At 34.8% G+C, this 5,103-nt stretch overlaps 1 long non-coding RNA gene across 4 annotated transcripts; it reads left to right on the top strand.

Moving 5' to 3' along the window:
* The first annotated feature begins 472 nt into the window (after window positions 1-472).
* LOC117281226 (uncharacterized) lies at window positions 473-4,306 on the top strand. 4 transcript variants are annotated; one of them, XR_011410755.1, is made up of 4 exons: window positions 473-640; window positions 863-917; window positions 3,476-3,583; window positions 3,704-4,306. It is a non-coding gene; the product is annotated as an uncharacterized lncRNA (long non-coding RNA). The 4 variants fall into 4 exon arrangements; XR_011410756.1 differs by having other exon boundaries at window positions 552-568; XR_011410753.1 differs by lacking the exon at window positions 863-917 and having other exon boundaries at window positions 481-640.
* The last annotated feature ends 797 nt before the right edge of the window (window positions 4,307-5,103 follow it).

The following is a 5,103-nucleotide window of genomic DNA, read 5'->3' as shown; positions in this document are numbered from 1 at the left end:
GACAAGAGATATTCCGTAGCTAAATAACGATGAATTAGCGACGAAATTTGTAGTTTGTTGCCAAATAAGCTATAAGATAATTTGTATCAAATATAGTGGCGGATTAGAGAAAAAAACTTATATTCATAGCTAAAATTGGTGCTAAATATTAGTGCCTTTATTTTACCTATAAAAGTAGCGACGAAAGTTGGGCGACAAAAAATATTAAAACTTAGCGACGAATTTAACGTCAAAAAATCCGTCGCAGAATTCATTTTACTTATCAAGGCATTCGAAAGTTATGTGCGATAAAATATTCCGTCGCTAATTTCCTAAAATAAAATTTCATTAATTATTATTAACAATAGAATTTCGGTCCGTCGCTATTTCGTTGCTAAATTTCCCTCCCAAAAATGAAATTACCCTAGGTAAAAGACATTCCAACCATTACGGCACAAACATCCCAATTTCTTCCGTCTTTTCTTCCTCTTTCTTCTCTTCCTCTTCTTCGAAGGCAGAAATGCTTGGTCCTTAATATTTTTCAGTTGACGCCTCGACGGTCCTCAACGAACGCTGAGACCTCAGCAGCGTAGGTCACTATTTTTTTTTATCTAGTGGCGGGCTGTTTTCCCGTTTTTGCAAAGGGGTTTTGTTCTCAGAGGTATGGACATGCTTTCTTCTGATCTTTGACAAATTAAGTGTTCCTATTAAGTGTCAAATCTTTGACAATTTCGTTACTTTTCTTGTGTTAAAAAGTGATTTTTTATACCTATCTTACCGTGGTAGGAGGTTATTACTTACCTATCTGAAAAATAGAAGAAAACCTTTGAAATTGCATTTTTTTTACTGCGGAAATCTAAAATTCAAAGTCGTGTGTTTGCAGAATTCTGAAATTCGAAGTCGTGCGTTGATTTTAGGGATTGTATGTCCTTGATAAGGTAAGCTTCTTTATGATTTCATCTTGTCTTGTTCTTTATTATGGTGTTTTCTTTTCAAAGTTTCTCTATCTTTATTTCAGATTTTCTCTATTCTTTGTTATTGTTTTTTCCCCTCAGTACACTGTTTTTCTTATTAAAGAGAAATGTTGGTAATTTTATCTGCTTTCAATGAGCTTAAAATTCTGCAGAAATAGCCATGTCTGCCTGTAATTTTGTACGCTAGAAATATTTGTTGCGCTGGAAAAATTTTGTGCACCAATGTCAAGTACAAGGGTTTTTCCTTGTGTATTCTTGAGTGTTAATGGTCCAATTGATGGCCTTTTTAGTCCATAACTCTCAATATTTCTAAGAATAAACCATGTTAGAATTATTAGAATTTTGTCAACTAGCCAAAGTGTTAATTGATTGTTTCCATGATTATTCCACGCTCAAAATTTGTGAACCAGACACTATTCCAAATAACGTGTGAAAAAGTTGGTTTAGACTTTGGAAAGATCCTAAGTGTGTCGAAAAATCAGAAATAAATGCAAAAAATCATTGTGCTGGGAGCGGAGTTGCCACTGGGACTCACACAAGTGGCTCTATCAGTGTTAGGGAGCATCGCAAGAGACTTGTAAGTGGATATAAAATATCTGAAAATCTCATTTAAGTTTGCACTAATTCGAATCTGAAAATCTTATTTAAGTTCGGTAAGTTATGAGTTGTGGATTGTCTCTTGTTCTGTTTTTAATATACTGTGCTTGAAATTATTGTTTGAGAATTTCTTTTCGAAAAATTTGGGTTGTCAATGTGTGCCGAAATTGTAGTTAGCAGTTGGATAAAGGGATTTTAGGTGTTGATTTCTTTCTTGCTAGCTGTTGAGATTTCTGTTTACAAGAGTGCCACCTTTCTTGGTGACCTAGCTATAGGCTAATCTATTTTCTTGGATGATAATATCTTATGATCTTTTTTACGCTGTCCATGTCTACTTACTTGACCTATATTCTCTTTTTCTTTTTCATCTATCCAGTTCACTTGCACTTCTTTCCAAAAGCAGAAACTATATTTCTTACTTTGTCACCTTTTCACTTTTACATAAACTTCCATGGTAAACTCTTGTTTAATATTAGTATCTAATAAAAATATAGTCATTCTACATTTTCTGAAACTGAGCCGTAATTAAGTTAGATAGAGTAGTGAAGGCTCACCTGAGAATTCATGACATAAGCTCACCTGCACCAATCTGTAGTAGAAAACTTTTGCTGATAATTTTGTACTAGTTTCTTGGTGGCTAGAGCATTCGTTCTTGTTAGTAATGCACACTTCATTTCATTTGTGTTGTCGGGTTATGGTGGTTAAGAATTGGGATGATCTTCTTGTTGTGGAACTTGTTAACTGACGTTTTTGTAAATTGTTGAATGATTGCATTGTGACTTGATTCCTTGCAAAACCGTGGATTCTGTTGAGATGATTGCATTATGGATTATAATGATTCATGATTTAGGTAGCCTAAGTTCCTTTGGAGTTGGAGAAAGTAGTCTGTATTGGGTTTGCTTAAACTGGTGCTCCAGTTGCATGCTGTCCTTCTTACATTCTCTTTTAGGCTTCATGTCCTTGAGAGTTAGTAATTAAGTTATTTGTAACTTAGCACCTGCTTGGACGCACAACTTAGGCCATAAGTAGCCAGATAATACATATGGTATTAAAGACTGCAAAGAGTGTATTAGTGTGATGCATAGGACTTGTGCTTCAGTACTAGATTGACGCTGTACTGCTGAAAGTGCTGGGATGGTATACTGTTTAGTGCTTGTTATTGTTAGAAAAAACTGGGATGAAATTATTAGTGGGATGCATATGACTTTCTGAAGTGGGATTACTGTAGTCACGGCGAGTAACATTTATGTAACTATTTTTTAAATGGAAATCCTATACTCTTCCTCTTTATACATTCTGAAATTTGCTTCTGCCCATATATAAGTTTCAGGCAAATGTTTCACACTTGTTTAGCTTCATGTGCTAGGCTACCCTTTATAGTAAGTATGCAACATTGGAACTTATTATTTTTATAAGTCTATGGGATGCAATGCTAGGTGAATATGTTGTTCAGTCTTCACATAATCTTTACCTTTTTGAATATGTTATTCTCTGGATTTGTATTGTCTGAAATGATCATTAAGGTTCCCTTTATTGAGGTTCAAAGGTAATACTTACTAGCTTTTTTCTTTCAGCAGTATACTGCTGAAAGTGCTGGGATGGTATACTGTATTGTTATTTTTGAATCTTTACCTTTTTGAATATGTTATTCTACTGGAATGTGCTTGAGGCAATCTAGTTTGAACTCTCCTTGAGCCACATCTACTTCATCTTCTGAATCTAGCTGCAGAATTGAACTAATAAATCGGAATATTACTCTAACTAGTCACAATCTGATTCTGATAAATCAGAATCTAGCTCTGTAGACTAGCATGAGCTATGGGTTTTAAAGGGGTTGGTTTTCTTGGTGTTTCAACAGTATGCATATCAGTTTTGAGCATTTGCTTTTGTTGCTCTATCTTCTTAATTGAATAACTTTTGTATAGGCTGTTAAAAAGGGTCGAGATCCAATACCAAGTGAGTTGCATTTGCACGTCCATACACATGGTAATAATGGAAAATCTTTTGTTGCTGAGAAATCCCGAATCGTACATGTAAGATAACTTTTTAAATAATTTTATTGACTTTACTTTCATATATTTTTTTCATTTTGTAAATTGAATGCTCAATATTATTTAGTCTTTTTATTTCACTAATTATTAACTCTTCTACAGGAAAAATATCAGGAGATATTATAACAACAAACACAAACTCAATCTCATATTGATCAGTGTAAAGCATATTATCAAGCCGGGGGAGGAGAAAAGAAAAGAAGAGTATATGGTCTTGGATCTCAAGCAAAATGCTACTACGGGCCAAATCTTCATGGCTCTTTTTCTATCTGATGCTACATCGTCACCAACACCTCCAAATGCTCAATCAACACCGACAGGAAATCTGGATGAGTTAGTGATGCGATTGATTCCTGTACTGACAGATCATATAGTTCCTGTAATCGTTGAGCAGGTACGCGAATTAGTTTCCTTACCCTCGCATTAGGCAAATACTGATCTTACCAACCACCCATTAAATGTGGCACCTACAGTTCCTACATCTTCTACTGCTGCTAATATTGATGAGGTTTATGCATTGGGTTCTGATGATGACCGTAACTCTCCAGCCTTGCATAGTTAGCCTACTTTGTTTGAACTTTATTGTTGGTCCTTGTGGATTTTTTGTACTTAACGATACTGTTATATGCATTATGCTATATATTTTGGACCTTGTTGAATATATTGTTAATTTATATTAATATCAGTGACTTTTTATTAAGTGTATTTAATAGCTTTTATGTAATATGCTTGAACAGAGTACATTTAAAATAATAAATAAAATGAATTTTAAAAAATCAGCAATATATTAAAAAGAAATTAGCGACGGATACTTTCCGTAGCTAAAATTATCGCGTAAAATTAAATCTTTCGACGAATTGGCGACAAAAGGTTTTTGTTGCAAAAATCAGGGAGAATTAGCTATAACACGTCTAGCGACAGACGATTTCGTCGCTATAAGAACAAATGATGAATTTTGTTATGTATTGCAGTGACGAAAGGCGTCAAAATAGCGACAGAAACAAGCAATATAGCGATGGTTATTTCCCTCGCTAAACTTTGCTACAGATATATGTCGTCGCTAATCCGTCGCTAATTCTGCGACGGTTTGGTATTTTACGTCGCTGTAAGCCTAGCTACGAGCATTTTAGGGACAAACTTGAATCCGTTGCTAAACAACTATAGCGACGGAGAATATTGATTTAGCGATGGAATGCGGCCGTCGCTAAACGCTGTTTTTTTTGTAGTGCTTGTTGCTTACATCAAAAGGAAAAGAGAAGATAACTACATATGTCTGCAAGCTAAGATTTACAAAATTTCTATCTATGTGTCTTCTGGAGTCAAATCTTGATTATTGGTCTGCTCGCTTGCGTTGACCTTAGATTGTATCTTGACGCCCTTTGAAAAAACGATTATGGCTCATTATCAATTGCTTGATTTATCGATCAGAATTTGAGAAAATGAAATTTGAGACGATGGGCTACTGACACAGTATCAAAGCTAACTCCAAGTATCTTGTGATC

Source organism: Nicotiana tomentosiformis, chromosome 1 (assembly GCF_000390325.3).
Source record: "Nicotiana tomentosiformis chromosome 1, ASM39032v3, whole genome shotgun sequence".
In the NCBI taxonomy this organism is placed as follows: domain Eukaryota; kingdom Viridiplantae; phylum Streptophyta; class Magnoliopsida; order Solanales; family Solanaceae; genus Nicotiana; species Nicotiana tomentosiformis.
This window is presented reverse-complemented; position numbering and strand designations above follow the sequence as displayed.